The sequence below is a fragment of the Cajanus cajan genome, chromosome 5 (genome assembly GCF_000230855.2).
Source record: "Cajanus cajan strain Asha chromosome 5, NIPB_CcT2T_4, whole genome shotgun sequence".
Taxonomy (NCBI): Eukaryota; Viridiplantae; Streptophyta; class Magnoliopsida; order Fabales; family Fabaceae; genus Cajanus; species Cajanus cajan.
Genome location: NC_138521.1, coordinates 62,194,832 through 62,216,739, shown reverse-complemented (window position 1 = coordinate 62,216,739; position 21,908 = coordinate 62,194,832). Strand labels below are relative to the sequence as shown.

General features: G+C 35.5%; 1 non-coding gene across 1 annotated transcript; it reads right to left on the bottom strand.

Moving 5' to 3' along the window:
* Positions 1 to 20,851: 20,851 nt before the first annotated feature.
* Positions 20,852 to 20,933, bottom strand: TRNAS-AGA (transfer RNA serine (anticodon AGA)). Its single transcript has one exon. It is a non-coding gene; the product is annotated as a tRNA-Ser (tRNA).
* Positions 20,934 to 21,908: the final 975 nt, after the last annotated feature.

Here is a 21,908-nt window from a genome sequence, read left to right as displayed (position 1 = left end):
TCTTATGTACTGGTTGTCCGCCTGTGTCTTTTGCACTCCTTCGCTTCAAGTCCCAAAATATTATTACAATTTAGCTCAGGCTCTTCATTTGCAAAGAAAAATTTGCTTAAGCAAACTTCTTCTGGCCTCTCTTTATACTTGTCTTGATGAAGCCTCCGAAAGTCTTGCTCGAGAATCTGGGCCTCGAAATCTCTCCAGCCCGTTATGGCTACTTCAACTCTGGCTCAACGCACTGTTGGAGAAGAAACTTCATTTGCCCTCGAAACCAATTCCCATATGTGAACTTGAAGGGGCTCGTTTAACAACCCTTACCCCTCGAAAGCGTCTGGTAGACAATTTCGAGAAATATATTAGAGCCATCCTTAGCTTCACTGAATTCACTGAAGATTTAGCCCCTTTCATTCGACCGAATTTGATAGGTCCTACATGGTTGCGTCAAAATAATCAAGTTGGTAGCATAAGTCCAGCCTCAACTGACCTGTGGTTTGGATTCTTGTCCTGGGATGTGATCATGTCGGGTATGAGGCAAAAAGATGTCAGACTTTATCCTTATCAGCCCCAACTTTTTGCTCGACAGTTTGGGCTTTGCCAAATGAAACCTCTTCCCCTTCGACGTAAAGAAGGCATTGATGCGGATATTTGTGTCGAAAAATGGAATTATGAAGAGGTCCTTGACTTCATCCTTCGCCCTGATAAAGAACTCAAGCTTACACCGACCACCTTTTCTCCTTCCTTCTTAGTCTCAAAATGCTACCTTCGATGGTGGTGCCATTATATTGTAGATAAACTCATCAATTTTGATGGTTTTTTGAATAAGTTGATTAACTCTCCTCTCTCTTGTTCACAGGGACCCAAACAATCAGGTACTTTCAAGAATCAAATTATAATTTACCAATTCGAGCAATTTTTTAAAGTTAGTTATCGACCCGACAATGTACATCGAACCATCTTTGATGCTTCTGTCTCCTTATCGAAAATGGTACAACGGAACATCCGCTCAAAAAAGGTAATAAACCCTCAAGGTAAAACTGATTTCGAAAAATTTTGCCCAAAACACATACCTCCTCTTCCAAATGCTCTTTTTGATATGGTTAAACACTTATCTCACCCTCCTTGGGTGAAGACACTCGACCCGTTTTACCTTGAGCGCAAAGAGATTCCTGTAAAGAATCGAGTTACTTATGCGAGATGTTCCGTGTATGATTTTCCTCGAAGCAAATGGTGGCCCTTATGTTGGGTCAATAACGTTAACCCTGCTCCTGGTAAATATTCTTTTGCTTACTTCCTCTTCGAGTGTATCTTAAACTTGTCTCACCTTTTTTCTCGAATTTTGTAGCTGTCATACCTCAGCGTGTTCCACAACATGTTGAGCAAACTCCCAACTGGGAAAGTGAGGATGATAAAGATAAAGAATCTTCGAAAAAAAACCGAAAAAGAAAGACTGCAGCTGAGAAGGTTTCTCTTCGTTCTAAGGTATATTTCTTTTCGACTTTTATCTTCCTTACCATCAAAGTATTTTACCTTGCATTCATTTATTGCTGATTCTTACCTTGCAGAGCATTGAAACCTCGAAAAAACAAAAAGTAGGCTCAGACGGTACTAAAACTGTAAGTGAATTATCAATTTTGAGGTTACTTACTTACTCGAATTTTATAATCACATTCATTATTTCCAATATCAGGTCTCAACTACAAAAAAGCAGGATAAAGAGAAGGCAAAGATGGTCATTCCCCTTTCTAAGAGACCTAAACAACCTTCTGGCGAGAAACTGCTTAAAGATGCCATGAAGTCTATTCCCAAGGTATTTCGACTCTTATTCTTGTCTCTCTCGTCTAATACTTCTCTTATGCTTCTAACTCTTCTAACATTACCTTAATAGGATGTTGAAGTTATCCATCTTGATTCTTCTCGAGAGCTGTCTCGAGAAGTGCAAAAAGACACGTTCCCTGTTATTGAGGCACCCCAACAGGTTTATCATCTTGTTGTCTCTTTAGATTCCTCTTTACTTATCTTCTTTTTTGATGCTCAGCTTTACTTTTTATTTCGTTAGTTGTCTGCTCCCCAAGTAGATGCTACGGTGCTTGCTTCTGTTATGGCTTCAAAAGAAATTCCCCCTCAGGTCGAAGAGGGTAGGGTTCTTCAATCAGGCCCTTTGATTAACGCGGAGACGCGACAAAATTCTGCTCAAGGTAAACCCTCTTTTGAGCTACAACCTCCTTCCAGTCAGAACAAGTGTATATTTCTTTCGACCTGACTATTTGTATGATGGCCTCTTACTGAAATCTTACAAATCTTCCATTGTGCAGGTTCGACTGAGTCTCCTCGACCCTTTGCAACTTCCCCTTCGACTCAAGGCGGGGTCACTTCTTCTGTCCAAGGTCTTTCATCAATTCCTTCTCCGGACCTTGACTTGATGAGCTTTTTCGACGACGAAGATGAAGATATCAATAGTATCTTCGAGGTCTTGGATAACTGGACAAGTGGTCCTTCTGGGTCGGAGAAGGAGAAGGAGAAAACTGTCGAGCAAGTCTCTGAGGTTCCTTCATATCAACCTTTGCTTGATTCCTTTCGAGCAAAGACATATGTTGATGATCTTGATCAGGCCTTCCTTATTCCTGAGTTCAAGACAGAAGTTGAACAAATGATGGACGATCTCTTATCCTACTCGAGCCTTCCTCCTGAGGTCCATTCTGAGTTACAAGAGTTTGTCAAACCTTTTAGCCTCGCATGGGACCTTCGATCTCAATGGTCTACTTCCTTTCAAGAGGTGACCCATGTCGAGGTTGAAAGCGAAGAAGATGATGCTAAACTCGAAAAGCTCCGAACTGACTTGCTTATGATCAAAGACTCAACGGCGGAAATGGTGTCTTCTCTGCAGAAATTACAACAAGACGAGAAAGATATAGAAACCACCATCAAGTCTCTCCAACATGAGTTAGAGAAGGCTCGCTCGAAGAAAGATGCTATTAAGGTTCAAAGTCAAGAGATCAAGCAACGTCAAACGGGTCTTAAAGAGGAAGGCAAGGTTATATCGTCTCGACTTGCGAAGACCTTAGAGCAGAAAAAGCATTTGGAAGCTCAATGTTCCTCTCGAAGGAAACGTTTAGACGAGGCTTACAAGGCTTTCAATGTTTTTAAATCGAAATTTTGTAATGATTAAATTTCTCCTGTTCTTCGATTCCTTTTTATTTACCTTTGGCTTGTATCAACTATTCTTTGACTTGTGTCGAACAATTAATATTCTACCCTCTTATGAAAATGTTTCAAGTGTTTCCCATTCATTACTTTCGTCACATTTGAATTTATCTCTTTGATGACGTATGCATTTTTAGAATATGCTTGTTCGACTATGAAGGGGCCTTCCCAGTTATAAGACCATTTACCTAGATATCGAGATTTTTGGTCCATGGGAAGAATTACTTTTAACACCAAGTCTCCAATTCGAAATCGTTTTGTTTTAACCCTCTTGTTGTACAATTTTTTGACTCTTTCCTTTTGTCGAACCATATTTTGCAACGCAATTAACCTTTCCTCCTCTAAAGAAATCAACTCATCATACATTAGATTCCAATAATCATCAGTAGGTAAGTCATTCTGTTTCTGTATATGAATTGATTGTAGGTTAATATCAATAGGAATGATAGCTTCATGCCCATACACTAACTTGTATGGAGTAGTTTTTGTAGCATCTCTCGGAGAATTTCTATAAGCCCATAGTATTTGAACAAGAGTTTCATGCCAACTTTGAGGCCTATTTGATACGTGCTTTTTAATTAGCCTAATCACTACTTTGTTAGCTGCCTCGACTTGACCATTTGCTTGCGCATAATATGGTGTTGAAGTTATTAACTTAATCCCTCTAGATTCTGTATATTGAGCGACTTTTCGACCTGTGAAGACTGTACCTTGATCAGTTGTAATTGTTTGGGGAATCCCAAACCTTGTAATAATGTGATCTTCTATGAAATTAATTATATCATTTTGCTCAACATCTTTTAAAGGAATAGCTTCAACCCATTTTGTAAAGTAATCTATGGCAACCAAAATATATTTGTGATTCTTCGAAGAAGGTGGGTGTATTTGTCCGATTAAATCCATTGCCCAACCCCGAAATGGCCAAGGTTTGATGATCGAATACAACTCACTTGTTGGTACCCTTTGTATTGGTCCATGTTTTTGACATTCTTCACAACTTTTTGCAAATTCGATACAATCTTTGATCATGGTTGGCCAATACAAACCTTTTCTTGACAAACCCCATTTCATTTTCTTGCCAGCCTGATGTGCTCCACAAATGCCTTCATGGATTTCTGCCATTGCTATATAACCTTCATGATCTCCCAAACATTTGAACAAAACTCCGTCGAAACCTCTTTTGTACAATTCATCGTTCAATAAAAGATAACTAAGAGCTTGGAGTTTAATCTTCCTTTCGACCTTTAGATTAGGATTTCGCAAGTATTCGATCAATTTGCTCCTCCAATCTTGCTGACTTGCTGAACCAACATTCATAATTTCTCGATGCTCCACCAATTCATTTTCTGTGTGGATTAAGTACTCGAGACACTCTTCACTTACTTTATACCCTGAGGCTGTTTGAGCCAACTCATTTGCAATGGCATTTGAGTTCCGAGGAATATGTTGTAGCTCAGCTTCATCAAACGCATTAAGTAACTGCACAGCTCGAGTTTTGAATTCGATTAATTTTTCGTTTAAACACTTATATTCTTGCGTTAATTGTTTGATGACTAACTGTGAATCACCTCGAACTGATATGTTTCTAGCACCTAATTCTTTGAGGATTTTGAGTCCCGTTATTAACGCTTGATACTCGGTTTCATTGTTCGAGTACCCTTTGTATGTTTTAAATGATAACTTAGTCGGGACTCCTCCGGGAGAGATGATTAAAAGACCTATTCCAGCGCCTAACTCGTGTTTCGAGCCATCGAAATATAATTGCCAAGGCTTGATGGTTAGGTAATTAACTTCTTCAGTTCCATTCGAATGATCTACAAGAAAATCTGCAACTATTTGTCCTTTTGTTGCTTTTAGCGGCTCGAAAGTTAATGAGTATTCAGTTAACGCGAGTGCCCATTTGCCAACTCGAGAATGTAACATAGGTTTACACAACATATATTTAATCACATTACTTCGACAAAGTATTACAACATCACGAGTTTTAATATAATATTTCAACTTAGTACAAGCAACATAAAGACTTAGACATAATTTCTCTAAAGGGGAATATCTAAGTTCTGCTCCTACTAACATTTGACTTAAATAGTAAATGACTCTCTCGATGCCATCTTCATCATCTTGCGCCAGCATGCCCGCAATAGTCGAATCGTTAGCTGAAATGTACAACTTCAGTTGCTTCCCTTCAGAAATTGGTGCAAGCACTGGAGGATGAGCCAAGTAATCTTTGATGTCATCAAACGCTTTCTGGTGCTCCTCATCCCATCGAAATTCTTGCTCCTTTTTTAAGCGTATAAGAGGAGAAAATACTTTAGTTTTACCAGACAAGTTCGATATGAATCTTCGCAAAAAATTTACTTTACCTAGGAGAGATTGAAGTTCCTTCTTGTTCGATGGAGGTTTTGTCTCCATGATAGCCTTCGTCTTGTTTCGATTTACTTCAATACCTTTCTGGTGTATGACAAACCCCAGAAATTCTCCTGCTGTAACACCAAAAGCACATTTTAGTGGATTCATTTTTAATTCATATCTTCTCATTCTCTCGAAAGATAATTTCAAATGACTTAAATGATCCTCTTTTTGTTTCGACCCAACAATTATGTCATCAATATATACTTGTACAAACTTACCAATTAGATCATGAAATATTAAATTCATTGCTCTCTGATAAGTAGCACCAGCATTTTTGAGTCCAAATGGCATCATCACCCATTCATAGACGCCTAAGGCACCTGGACATCGAAAAGCAGTTTTCGATACATCGTTAGCTGCAATATAAATTTGGTTATACCCAGAATAACCATCAAACAAACTCATAATTTCATTACCTGCAGCGGCATCTATCATTGTTTCAGCAACGGGCATAGGGTACTCATCTTTGGGAGTTGCCATATTGAGATCTCGAAAATCAATACAAACTCTGATTTTCCCGTTTTTCTTCATAACTGGCACTATATTCGAGATCCAGTCAGGGTATCTCGAAGTTCTGATGAACTTTGCCTTCAGCAATCTTTCAATTTCCCCCTTGATTTTCTCGATAACTTCAGGAGCAAATCTTCGAGGAATTTGCTTCACGGGTTTCTTTCCTGGGATCATTGGTAGCCTATGCTCCACCAATTCTCGATCTAGTCCTGACATTTCATCATAATCCCATGCAAAGCAATCTTTGTACTCATGCAACATTCGAATTATCTCCTCTTTCAGCTATCCTTGCAAGAATTTACTAATATAAGTGACTCGCTTATTCTCGACGGTTCCCAGATTAACCTCTTCGAGCGGATCTTGGGATTCTAACTTATGTTCTTCATTAGCGGCCTTTTCGAACCCCAAAGGTGAATCATCGAAAATACAATCGAGTTTAAGTTCTAGCTCTTGCTCTTTACCTTCTTGTGTCTTCTCGACTTCTAGGTTTGTTTTTTCTTTTTGCTTTTCATTTTTATCTAAGACTCTTTGGTCCCTTTGATTTTCTGTTTTTTGTTTTTCTCCATACTTTTTTTCGATTTCGAAGTCTTTTCTTTTTATCTTTTGTTTTTCTTTTCTTATTGACTCGAAATCTGTCTCCTCTTTCTTTTTTTGTTTTTCTTCGGCCGAAATGGCCGTGCTAGCCTCATTGTCAAAATGATCTTTCTCGGTCAAGTTGGCCGTTTGATCGGCCACATAGGCCGATATTCGAGCTAAGAAGCTCGAATAAGGATCGTCTCCCTTCATTCATCTAGTGGAGACGAATTCTTTTCGGCTCGAATCACAAATCCTCTTTTCACGTCCCAACAAAAAGTTTTCTTGACGCCTTCCTCTTCATCCATCACCCCAGAATTGTAGGCGTCAAATGGTTTGGTCTTGGCAAATGCTGTCAGTTGTTGATCAGCAAAATACATGCCAACTTCATAAGTCTTCTGATCAGCCTCGAGAACCTCCAATCCTTCATCTTCATTCCAGAAGAAAATCCTTTGATGAACCGTGGAAGGAACAACGCCTACCCCATGTATCCATTCTCGACCTAGCAGGACATTAAAATTCGCCTTCGATGGCGTTACTATGAACATAGTAGTCCTTTTCACACTCCCAATCTGTACATCGAGCAGAATCATACCTTCAGGGTTTGAAGACTTGCCTGCGTAATCAGAAATCATTATATTGTGAGGTTTCAGATCAGTCAAAGATTTCCCAAACCTCTTTAACATGGTTTTAGGCAGGATGTTCACAGCTGCACCCCCATCGACTAAGACTTTGTTCACTTCTTGCCCTTCGATCATCAAGGTCAGCAAGAGGGGCTTAAGATGCCCTTTCATTTCTTCCGTGGGAGAGTCGAACACAACAGAATTGAACTTGGGGACAACCCTCGAGATCTGATTCACCCATATAACTTTGGACTCGTAATTAGGGTCCTCAAAATAATCCTCTTGATGGATATCCTCTTGTTCATTCACGGCCTCCATGGCCCCAACATACTCAGTTGGCAAAATGGACACTATTCCACATATATCCTCTAGAGAATCCTCAAATCCGCTCTCGAAACAGTCTGTAATCATATCTTCATCATCCTTCAAGAACTTCTGAGAGGATTCCCCTTTTTGGGGTACCGGAATCGAAAAACGATTTCCTTTAATACCTTCAAAAGTAGCTTTCCTCATCCTTTGCTGTCTCCTCCACTGAGTCTTAGTCGGGTTGCTGAAAGGTTGTCGAAAACCGCGCCCATATCCTCCTGTATTAACTCGACTAGGCCCTATATTGGAGTTTGGCATTCTTCCAGGCACTCCTTGCATCGGGTGAGCAGTATGACTCATGACCTGTTTTCCTCGACCCATACCTCCTCCCATCATCATTGGCCTAGGTGGTGCATTCCATTTCCCCACAGGCACATTTGCATTCAGCATGTAAGTATTGCCGAACCTCGAGGCATTATACATCTCCATTTTTCCTACTGGAGCATTGTATTGAGGCATATGAACTTGCCTCATGGTCAATCCTACCTTCGACCCTTCATATATTTTAGACCTCTCACGCAGCTTCTTAGCTTTGTAGCTTTTCAGCATTTCTGACTCCTCGAAGGCCTTGGCAGCAGCCTTATCGAAGATGGCACTGCATCGAGGGTACAACATGACTTCCTTGTCTGCTTCTTTCTTCTTGGATAAGAACTCGACCAAACTATCCCCTTCCTTTGGGTAAATGGGTTCCTGCTCCTTAGCAAAATCCTCCATTAACTCTTCGAGTTTCTCATCAGACATAGGTTCGATGCTTTCGTCCTCTTCCACGATAACATCAACCATGTTGACACCCATAGAGACTCGTTCAGCATATCCAGTATGAGCAGCGAATGGGTCTGTGTCAACTTTCATGTCTTTTCCTTCGAATGCAAGACGACCATCAGTAATCGCCTTTTCAATGAAATCCCTGAAACGTACACAATTATTAGTCCAGTGGCCATACATATTATGGTATTTACAAAACTTCTTGCCTTTTCTTTGCTCAAATGGCGGGATTTTGTGATTTTCTGGAAGAATAATTTGTTTGTCTTTTAATAATATGTCAAATATTTCTTCTGCTTTGGTTATATCGAAACTGTATTTCTTATTCGAATTCCCTTCCATATTACCCCCTGGTTTTAGCATTTGACACTGGTACGTAGGTCCGGGACGTAGTTCTGCTAAATTAATCTCGAAATCTTCACTCGAAACTTCACAGTTAGAATCTTCACTAAAATCAGAATTTTCTAAATACGCTACTTTCTCTTTTTGAACAAATTTGTCAAATTTTCTCAACCTTTCTTTTTCCCATTTAATTTGTTCGATCCTTCTCACCTTCTCAGCAAGTTGGGCCATGTCCCTCAATTGTTCATTTACTAACTTCTTGCGTATCGAAAAATCCAATCCTGTTGCTGCAACTCTAACTAATTCATGTTCAGGTATATTAGTATAGCATCGAGATTTCAATTGCCTGAACCTATTCAAATAGTCATCTAACATTTCATTATTTTGTCTTTTAATGTTCATTAGATCAACTATACTAACCTTTGTTTCTTCTCTAAAGAAATGCTCATGGAAACTACTTTCTAATTGTACCCAAGTATGTATCGAATTAGGAGGCAAAGTGGTAAACCATGTAAAAGCATGTTTGGTTAATGAACTAGGGAAATATTTCATTTTCAAATACTCATTATTTGCTAAATCCCCACATTCAACTCCGTACCTAGCTATATGTTCCACTGTTGACTCATTTAATTCTCCCGCAAATTTTGATAATTTTGGGACTTTTACTCCACGGGGTAATTCTACTTGAGTTATATAATCTGGGAAAGCTGACACAAAGTAAGGGCGTTCATTTCGACCCACATCGAATCCATGTCTATTAAGTATCCTCTCTACCATTTGGTCTAAGTTATCCTGTGGGTTTCTATTAGGTCGAACTACATTTTGATGACAATTCTCATGCCCCCCAGGATTTTCCATCTCATTCAAATTTCCACTCATGGCTCTCGAAGGTGACCTCTCACCTAATTTATCTCCAATTTTATTCATCAATTCATACAGAGGAGTCATAATATTATGCATTTGTGTTGACAGCAAATTGACCATGTCATGATTACTATGGTCCATTTGTTGTCGAAGAGCCATCATGGCTTGGTTACTAATACCCGTAGGTATATAACTCCCTGGTCGAATCAGCGAACCCTCCTGACTTGTCCCTACATGTTGATATGGGTCTTGCATGACAAAACCCAAACCATTTGGCCCAGGGTTGTACCCCTGTGGGGGTACGTGTACTTGTGAGTTAGTCCCTAAAAAGGGTATAGGCATTTCTACGTGTACAGGTTGGGTATTACGCCAATTTGGTGGCATGCCCCAGGGGAATTCTCAACTAACGTTAGTCAATTCTTGAGTCATATTAATTTGCCTAGCCCCATGTTCAAGCCTAGGAACATTTTCGATCGGGGACGATCCTGTTGCCCCCCTTGTTCCATTAGTCACATTATCGAGATGAGGACTCTCTAGTTCTACATCAACATGGTTATCATTATTTATTTCTCTCCTATTGCTAGCATTAGATGTAGACATAGTTCTTCCACTCCTAAGTCTCATACAACACGTGCACCTAAAACTAGTCCAATTATGTTCACTTTAAACTCGTCCCACTGGGCGTGCCAATTTGTTTATGGTGGAATTCGTTTTATGGATTCTTTTTACTCGAACTAGCACGTAAATGGTTTCAATTTAGGATTTTTGATTTAAGAACAGGAAAAGGAGTGAATGATAAGTGTCTAACTAATCTGATTAAATATGAATTTGAGACACTTATCTAGCACAAATTTTGTACATATTGATATAATTTTGGTTTATAAATACTTAGAATCAAATAGGGACTTTTGATTTATGTTAGTACATGAAGCGATGAATCTTTTGATCAAATTTTGTGTTATTTTGTAGGTTTTGAAATCTGGAGGCAAACGGCTGAGCGCCTTGAAACGGCTGAGCGCCTTCAAGCCAGAGAGCTCAACAAATGCAGCAAAAGAGAGGCGCTCAGCCACTATAAGGCGCTGAGCGGATTTGGCCCTGGAAGAAGGAGTGCTCTCTGCCTCCTAGGCGCTGAGCGGATATGAAGCGCCCAGCCCCTTGTGCTTGCTTAACAATGAAGAATCTCTCAGGCGCTCAGCGGATTTGAATGGCTCAGCCATTCAGATTACTTCATGGTGAAGAATTCTTCAAACCGCTCAGCCGTTTCAAGGCACTGAGCGGATTCTTCTCTTTCCTGCCTACTCTGTTTTAATTCTAGCAATTATAAAAGGGCAGGGGAGAGAGAAAAGGGGGAACAGAGACGAAAACAAAGAGAAAAACAAGAGCGGGGAGCACAGGAGGAAGAAAGAACAGAGTGGGAACGAAGATTTGGAGGCTGGATCACTTGGGAACGAGGATCAACTCCTTTTTCTTCATCTCTTCCTTTGTAATTTCTTCTTCCACTCCTTTGATCTTGTAAATGGCCATGAGGGGCTAAATCTTTGAGGATTGGTCTAGATGTAACTACTAACTCTTCTTCTTCTTAAATATATATATGCATTTCATTTTCATTACTTGTGTTTGATTCTTCTCTTAATGCTTATATCGGCTTGATCACCCGTTGTATGATTTTTGGTTTTTGAATCCGGTTGGAAAACGTTTTTGAAAACCCGAACTGAATCTTGCACCTAAACATCTCTTGCTCTAGGAATAGACTTGATTTGTTTAGTCACCTTGTTCAAGTCATTGCTCTTAATGCAAAGTGTTAATCATAAAACATAGAGGAATCATGTTTTAGATTAATTACTTTAGGATTCAATTTTGAGGGATCTTGTTGAATTACTAAATGAACGTGGAAGTCATGAAGATGAAATCATATTTATTTTAAGGAAATTTAGGAGTTAGCAAGTGCTCTAGGGTCCAATCCTTGTTTCATATATATATTTAAGAAGAAGAAGAGTTAGTAGTTACATCTAGACCAATCCTCAAAGATTTAGCCCCTCATGGCCATTTACAAGATCAAAGGAGTGGAAGAAGAAATTACAAAGGAAGAGATGAAGAAAAAGGAGTTGATCCTCGTTCCCAAGTGATCCAGCCTCCAAATCTTCGTTCCCACTCTGTTCTTTCTTCCTCCTGTGCTCCCCGCTCTTGTTTTTCTCTTTGTTTTCGTCTCTGTTCCCCCTTTTCTCTCTCCCCTGCCCTTTTATAATTGCTAGAATTAAAACAGAGTAGGCAGGAAAGAGAAGAATCCGCTCAGCGCCTTGAAACGGCTGAGCGGTTTGAAGAATTCTTCACCATGAAGTAATCTGAATGGCTGAGCCATTCAAATCCGCTGAGCGCCTGAGAGATTCTTCATTGTTAAGCAAGCACAAGGGGCTGGGCGCTTCATATCCGCTCAGCGCCTAGGAGGCAGAGAGCACTCCTTCTTCCAGGGCCAAATCCGCTCAGCGCCTTATAGTGGCTGAGCGCCTCTCTTTTGCTGCATTTGTTGAGCTCTCTGGCTTGAAGGCGCTCAGCCGTTTCAAGGCGCTCAGCCGTTTGCCTCCAGATTTCAAAACCTACAAAATAACACAAAATTTGATCAAAAGATTCATCGCTTCATGTACTAACATAAATCAAAAGTCCCTATTTGATTCTAAGTATTTATAAACCAAAATTATATCAATATGTACAAAATTTGTGCTAGATAAGTGTCTCAAATTCATATTTAATCAGATTAGTTAGACACTTATCAGTGAACAACTTCAGTAATTACTTGTTTCTAAAGATTCCTCTATAATTAACAAGCAATAATTTTCAGATATGTAAATACTAAGATGAACAGAATGGATAATGATAATATTTGCAATACAAATCATGGTTAATTTGCATACTGCTCCATAAGTACAATGTCAACGTGATGCAATTTCGTAGATTACAAGGGATAAATTTAAATAGCTACACTAATTCTACTCCTAAAAAGCAAGAGAAAAACGGCCAGGAATTAATCATACCCAAAAACGATTCCGTGCATGAAAGCCATATGCGCAGGCGGGAATGCTTGAGAATTGAGTTCTAACAGTATGAGTGTTTCCGACCTTTGTTAAGGTGGGTAGTACTTGTATTTATAGAATTAATTAGGGGCAGTTAATTTCGTGCACGTACATCATTAGGGGATAACCGCTGCCCACTATGCTCACCACGTGGTTTTAACTTGTAACTTCTCATAACCGCTTATCTCACGTAAATTAACTTCTCGACCCAGTCGTTAACTCTCCTTGTATGACCGTAAGTACTTTGCACCATGTTACTATTTTTCGAGCACATCGAATGTCCCATTTCAAACAATTACCCATTCGTTCATTGGTAGACGCGTGCCTTTATAATGTCTTTCGAGGAATCTTGCAAATATTTCGACTCGTTCGTCTTCGAGTTGCCCCAACAGTATTCAAGATTTTTTATTATCGTGTAATGATCAGACGTTACTATATTCTAAACTTAATCATGGAGTAGTAGATCTCGACATGTTGAGAACAATTCAAATTAAGAGTAGTCTCTATTGGGCATACTAACTAGCATTCAAACAGTAACCAAGCTTCTTTCCTTCTTAGATCTATGATGAAAATTGAGATGTCTTCGACTATGTGGCCCAAGACCTATCTAGTATATAAGCCCTCTGAGTATTTGACTCTTAAAAGAAGATTTCATCTAGAGGAATAATCTTTCTAGCAAGAAAAAATTTCATTTCCCTCTCAAATTTTGAATTTATTATATCTGTCATCATTTTAGAATATAACGTGAAGGTCATTTCAGTAGAGTAATGATGATATTGTCAATTATTATAGAATCTTTTGGAGGCCTAAGTCTAAAGAGATGTGGGAGGGTGAAGAGACTCCTTATCTTGTCTGTTGATTATGAGATCTAACGATTCATAGGGATGCAATCCTTCATCTTTTAGAGCTCTTCACGTTTATAAATAAGCTCCCTTAGTCCTCACATAGGATTATCTACCACTTCTACCTTCCAATTACTTTGAACACTTCTCGTCATCCTGCCTCCTCTTTATCAACCAAGAGTTGACTACCTATCAGGTACGTCTCTCTTCCTCCTTTTTATGAGTTCAAGCAATAGTATATAATCTCCATTTCTAGGCGAGATGGAAGTAAATGTTATTTCCTTGAGTTCTTTTAGATCTTCCACCCCATTTTCTTCTACTCTTACTATCCCTAATCCTTTAATAGTTCCTGTTAGGATGAACCCTTCTAGGCTGGCTACTGAAGTAAATCTAATCATCAAAGCTAGCCAAGTCGAGAAAAAGGTGGTTGGTTTAAGTGGAGCAGTTCCTCCTAGAGATAATCTAGACTTGTTGGTGGCTCCCAACCCTAACATTGTATCATTCATGGATGTAGAGGAATACTTGGATTAGGTCTTTGACAAAGTCTTTGTCCTCTAAATACATAAATAAGGTGTTGCTCATTTGATTCCTACAAGGCATCGATATTGTTCACTTTGGGAAGGAAGATCTTGTGGAGGCCTAAAGACCTTTGGAATGGGCGACGACATGTTAGGAAGCTGACAATGATGAGATATGCTTTTTCTAGATGTATGATTGCTTTTTTTGGCATTTCAACGCTATACCCTTTGATGATTTTACTGCTAGGACGTTGTCGATTTTATATGTAGCTTTGACCAAACTCCATCCAAACAGATGGACCCTTTTGCAAGCATTTCAATTTGTTTACAAAAGCTTGAACATCAAGCTCACTCCACCAATATTTTTGCATTTTTATGAGACTCGGCCTGGTAATGTGTGTGGCTGGCTATAATTGATTAGTCATGCCTATGAGGTTTTGTTGATCCTACACCGCTTCCTTCAAGAACTTTAAAAATGAATTCTTCAAGGTTTTTTTACTTGTGAAGGGACAATTTTTTTATAGACTCGATTCTCAAAGATAGGGAGAATTCTTATCCTAAGTTTCCATTTTACTGGACTTGTGTGTTATGTAGTTACTCATCCAAAGTCTTCGATCTTCAATTTTTGAATTTGTAATTGTATATGTAAAAAAGACTTTGATGTTTTAGTTAATAGGTATTCAAAGTATATGGATGTAATCTCAAGAATGAACATACCTTCTAAAGATAAAATTTAGGTGTATATATGGAGAGAAAATGTTCTAGTTGAAGAAATATTAAAACACATTCAAAATCTTTTATTGTTGTATAATGGTCAAATATTACTATATCCTAGACTTCACGAAGTAGTAGATCTTGACATGTCGACGACAACTTGAACTAAGTGTAGTCTTTGTTGGACATATCAACTAGTGTTCCAAAGGTAACCAAAGTTCTTTTCTTCTCAGGTCTGTGATGAAAATTGAGATATCTCTAATAATGTAGTTCAAGACCTATCTATTACCAGAGACATTGCGACTTGAGACATAGAATCCCATGTCTTATTATATATTCTTACATATACAACCAACCTCGCTCAAATGTTATTATTACGTACTTTTATGGAATTTCTAGTAACCTTAGCATTCAAATATCTTTTACATATATTCATCTGTTTCCCACTCCATTTCAACATTATTGGAGAACCCATCGAAATTAGAAAACCTCGAGTCTCAGTCCACTCAAAAGCCTTATCCATCCTGCATCCATTAGAGTTCGACTTTAGTCAACACTCTACCTCAAACATGCCAGCACAGTTTATGAGACACATCAACCACCTTTATTTTCTAACAAAACACTAGTTATTTTAACATTAAAAAAACAGTGTTTTCTTAAAAATCTTACACCTGTTCATTCATGTATTTCGTGCAACTTATATTTGCTAACAAATAACGATTCTCATTTTATTTTATCAGAAAAGATCCCGGTTAATTAGTTGTTTTCCTTTGGTTCTCTCAGCCATACTATACATATGTTGTTTTGAAACATTAGATAACTTCCATTCCTTGAACCACTTTCTTTCCTTGCGTGCCACGAGGTTTGGAAAATTATTAATAGTTTGATTAATATCTGATTTTCTTTCTCTCAATCATAATATTGCCGATTGAGCAGGAGGACGATAATATATTTGATATAATATGCAAAATCAGTGAAGCTAGGTGTATTCAAATACACAATGAGTTGAACGATTTGAAAACGAGTGTTGACTCAAATAATTGATACTGGGTGGGTCCCGAGAGTTGACAAAGAATCATCTCTATCTCTGAAACCGTTGCATGCGGAGCATCGACCTTAGCTGAAGATAATAATAATGTACAAAGGCATTACATTACCCACACACACACAAAGTTCACGTGCAAGGCACTGCCACACGTACCAACAGACAGCACCAAGATAATTATGCCGTTGCCGTCCAACCATTAGACCAACATGCAACATGGAAAAATCGCAATCCACTGTTCCAAATTTAGAGTGGCCAATCAAGCACGCAATCCCTTTCTTTTGTGGATCGCTATTTCCCTGCACCTTCTTCCCACCACTAAAAAACTACCAAGAATTAATGTGTGATGGCCAAAATTAAAAGACTAACAAGTATGTGTAGCAGCTACCAAGAATATTTGTCTTCACTACTTTATAACTCAACCTCAATTATATCCCAACCACTTCACAAGATCCATATCTATTTTATTATCATGGCGTATCATGATTCACGACCCATTGCATATCTCAGTGTGTGAAGCCTGGATCCAAGTGCTCATCAGGACTCCATAATTATTTATTTTGTTCGTTTACTAATGAGTTTTTTTTTTTTTTTTTCAATTCTATGTACCCTAAATTATGTGGGTTCTATCTATATTTTTGTAAGACTATATTGTCTTGGCGGTACTTCTAGTAGATTCTTAAATCCTCCACTACAGGTAAAGTTCACCCACTTGTGAGCTTAGTTTGCCAACTAAGCCACACCTGTGCTTGTGGGTTCTGTCTATACTCTATCACTATTTTTTCACATAATTCGATCATGCAGAGTTCACTGCCTTCTAAAGTTTTTATATCATGATTCCCAAGTTCTATTTCCTAGCTAAGATCATTGATTGGTAGGGTCAAAGAGTTGTCAATTTTCAGCCTTTTCTTTTGAAGAACCAATTTATTAAAATTTATTGAGGATAATTAACATCTTAATTACTTAAAGCAGTGAATTATGAAGAAAATTGTTCTAGTAGACTTTAGCGCGTGAAAGTTCAATGTGTATTAGATTTGTGCAAAAGAAATTAACCAAGCATCTCCAGGTTAATTTGTTAAGGATGATATGATCGATAGAAAGATTCACCTTTTTTTTTTATTATCATAAAGCCTCCTTAAATTTAATAATTTGCTATAGTTGTCTGATCATTCTTCTTTAACTCCATGTCTTTCTATTTGCCAATTACCTTATGATTGTTCTGCAACTATTCTGTTTTATTTGATAAAACAAAAATAAAAGCACTATGCCACTATTTCAGGCGTTCCATAAAATATATAGTACAAGAGCATATATATCCTTCCAAATCTTTACTTATTCCCCAAATTATCTCCTGTAATGTTTATCTTGATAATGTTGGTCTCATCGGCAAACTTTTTTCCGATCACTTTGGAATGGCATATTCTTAGATATTAATATTATCATAAAACCAAAGCATAAGTGGCAGCAAACTGTTGTAAAGAAACCCAAAAAGATGACAAATTTTTGAGGATGTGCTTGGACCAGCTTGGTTGTACACAAGTATTGATTTGAAGGGTATATCTCTTGTGGTTTCTATACATGTTGTCAGGTGTAAAGTGGCTAATAAGATAAACAATATCATAATTCACTTTAGTGTTGCGTACTAGTTTTCACATCCTGAACTGTGATTTTGAAAAGGTTTCAAGGTCCCAATAAGTGAGGGCCACATTAATGTTAATTGTTGTGATTTACTTGTCATCAGTGGAATGTAAATAAAATATTTTCTAATGTGATAAGCCTCCCCGTGATGGGAAAACAACTTTCGATAATGCAGAACATGTGCAACTGGGGATGGTGTTAGACACCTGCAATTTGAGTCCATTAAAAGAGAACGTTAGTTGGATTCATTCAGAAATTTTTCTAAATCCTCTTGCGGACGTTGATTCTCAAACCAATTCACTCTAAAGAATAAGTTAATCTCGTTTCTTTTCAATTGTTGATATTTTGACAAAAAATATTTTTATTTAATTATTTATCATTTTTAAAATTTAAGACAATCTTAATTACTTTTTTATTTTTAATTCTTGATATTTAATTTTTATTTAATTGCATATTACTTTCTTAATTATTTTATAAAAAAACAGAAGAAAAAAGTATTAGTTTTATTTGTATATAATAATTTTAAATTATTAAAAAAAACAGAAGTAATATGTAATTACAATTTGAGAAAAACAATAATCAATATTATGTATACATGCATAATGAAGTATTAAATAGAAAAATGAACGGTTAATTTTCTGGTCAATTATTAATAATACTTACTTTACTTCTACTCATTGTTTTTTTTTATTAGACTCATTTAATAAGTGAATCTAATTTCAATCGTTGATGAAAAATTCAATAATTAATATTATTATGTGCTCGCTCGTACATAATAAATTGTAAATATATTGAGATATCAATTACTTTTCTTAACGGCTATTGTTTCATTTTTCTCACTCATTTAAAATGTGTGAATAATTCTGTATAGGGTGGAAAGTAAATAAATTTAGTACTTAATGAAAAATAAATGGTCAATATTAATTTTGTGCACGTATATATATGGTAAATCATAATTAATTAATATGTTAAAATATGAATATTTAATTTTTCCATAAATTATTAATACTATTTACTTTATTTTTTATTCAGTGAAATTCATTTATGTTAGTTCTCTTACTAAAAAATAAAACTATGTTTTTTTTAAATATTAAATATATTTTTCATCCATGTAATGTTTTTTTTTTATAACTAAAATACTATAATTTTTTTTATATAAATTTTGTAAGACGATTTAACATCACTCGATTAGATATGATGACAATGACTTAGTTTTGTCGCAGGCCATTAGCATTAATGGCGATAATCAGTGAAGGGTGCACTAATGGTGTAACATATTTATACATTATTTTATTCCCACTAATAAGGTGTCCTTATTCAATAATTTGAAATTAGTCGCTCTATATTGTTTTTTAATCTTAAAAGTACATTCAATTTTAGTGACTCTTCTTAGAATTCAATCTTCACGTTTTCCTACACTATATCTTATCAGCAAGGGTATCTTTAAATGAACATTTATAAAAATGATTTTGAAGTAATGTAGTATATATTTGGATATTTTTGTTTTTAATAAAAAAAATTGTTGTAAAAATTAGTATAAAATTATTTATATAAAGCAAAAACTACTTAAATTATTTTAAGTCAAAATCAATTTTGGACAAAATTAATTTTTTAACGTAAAACTAAAACTGTGAAAAATTAATACCTAAAATCACGTTACCGAAATTTCAATGTGTTTGAATAAAACTAATGTTGCAAAATCATTTTTTAGTCAAATACTATTGCATAAGTTTTATCTATTGATTACTAAGAGATTAAAATAAAATTTTTAAAAATTATAAAGACTAGAAATAATAATATTTAATTTAAAGAATAATTTTTTAAATTTAAAGAACGAAAATCATATTTAAGTTTAATTTATTTTTTTAATAAAAAACTAAATATTAAAGTCTTAATATATGATAAATTAATTAGTGAAATCTACAAAATTTGCAAACTTCACGAACAATACTAAAAAATTAAACATAATTATATAAATTTAAAAATAAAATATTTATTATCCACGATGTCCATGAAATTTACAATTCACTTATAGACCTTGATCCATCTATTTATTCTTAATTACAATCACTATTATTATTATGCTATTATAATTATCTTTATTATTAATGTTATTATCATTATTGTTATTATTATTGTCATTATCATTATTATTATTGTCATATTAATATGATTTGTTTTCAAATAATTAATATTAAGAAAAATAATCTATTAAATTTTACATTATTTTGTTAGGATTATCCATTGTCTACTAAACAATTCACACAATAAAATAAACATAATTTGTCCATGTTGTATTTCATTGTGTATCAAATGGAACCATAAAGCCGTACTCACTAATATCTCTAAAGTATTAGTTTAGAAATTAATATTAATTTTAAAAAGGGCATATTAGAATTATGAGAAAGAATTACATGTTTTGATTTTACACTATCACATTTACTCACAACTCATCTTTTATAATAATTTTATTAACTCTGATATTAATTATCCTATAAAAGTCACACCAAATGTTGAATTTTAATTGACTAACAATGTAAAATATTTTATATTTACACTTTAAATGCTAGAAATATATTAAAATTATAAAAAAAATTCTCTGACAATCAACTAGAAACCGTCTTTAATATGACTTAGGTAATTATTATCAAAATCAAGAAAATTTATATAAATAATAATTTGTAGTAGATTTTTTTTACGTGTGTGATTAGATGTCAACATTGTGTGTATTCTATTTTCTCTAAAATTTATCATAAAACACATCGATAATAATTTTTTTATAAAAAAGATTACACTTAAATATTAGTTATCATTTCTTAAAAAATTAATACTAGTACAATAATAATTTATGCAACATTTTTATTTATTTATCTCTTTTCATTATATTACTTATTATATTTATTATTCATGGAAAAGTAAACATAAAAATGAAGTATAAATTATTATATAAATTTATAGAGACATATCATTACTCTTTGATTTAAATATATCATCGACATTGCTATGAGACTGAATCTCAACATCATAGAAGATTGTAATTCAATTTTCTAATTTTTAATGACCCGTTGTCGTATTCTACCTGTTTTTCATGGTCTATATGGTTTATACAAGGAAAACGTGTTTCACGGACTCTGAAGAAACATGAAGTGTTTCTTTAAGAAACATAAAGCTAGCTGAAATAATCATAAATCATTTACCTCCGATGGGTTTGTGTAGAGAAGAATGGTTTCTTAGATTATTTTATGGGTAATAAGAGAACAAAAGCACAATTGAAAAAAACAAGGATTAGTGCTGCTTGGTTGTTGAACAAGGAAGAATAATAAAATGGTGATGGTAATCAACTGGTAGATTTGACCATACTTGAAAAGAATAAAAGGATCGTGAGCGGCAGGATTCGAACCTGCGCGGGCAGAGCCCACATGATTTCTAGTCATGCCCGATAACCACTCCGGCACGCCCACTCCATGAAAGTAAAATGTAATTTATATTTGTTATTACTGAAAATATTAAACACAACAATGTGAAACATTGCTTCAATGATGATAACGGATCAAACCAGCAAATCCAAAAAAAAGAACACGATGGCCTTTCTTTTTGTGTTATGTACGTAATCGATTTTTTTTTTTTTTAATAAAGAAAACATAACTTATTCCATTAAAATTAAAAATATACAAAATTTAAACCGTAATTATAAAATACAAATGCCTTTGCCTTATAATCACAATAAGATTAAGATCAGAACGATGTCACCCTAGCAATACCAATACCCAAGAAATTAGTCTATCAGTATTGTCTCCAGGAACATCCTATTCAATGATAAATGGATAAATGTAATAATCCACTAATTGATTATAAGAAATCTTATTGAATCAAGTTCTAAAATTAATCACATGTATTGGCTCCATTTATTTTCTTCACCTTATTTTGTTTTTGGGAAGGGAGGGGAGGGTATGGATGAGAAAGTCCAAGGGCTAAGAACTTGAAAAAGTATGATAGCCTCAAATCACCATACCTTCTCAGTTTCATCATTCAACCATATCGAAGATTATTAGTTATTTGTTATGTGATAAAAAAATGGGGAATCATAGATGATATTCTGCTAGTGGTACACATGTACGACTACCGCTTTATAGTGATATATATATTTTTTTCGTTTTTGTTTGTTGAATAAAAAAAAATAATATATAAACTATTCAGGTGCTCTAGAATTCTCTTATAACAACCAACATAAAATTGCATTGAATAATTCATTGTATCAGTTCAAAACATCACTCATACTAACACAAAAACAACGCCCACAAATCTCACTAGTCAACATTATTTTAATATTGAGAAGAAATGATTTTGAAACCATCAACTGAGGACATGTCTTACGATGAATAAGTCAAAAAATTTAGTGAGAAATTTAAAAGATTACCCATTGGATAAACATAGCA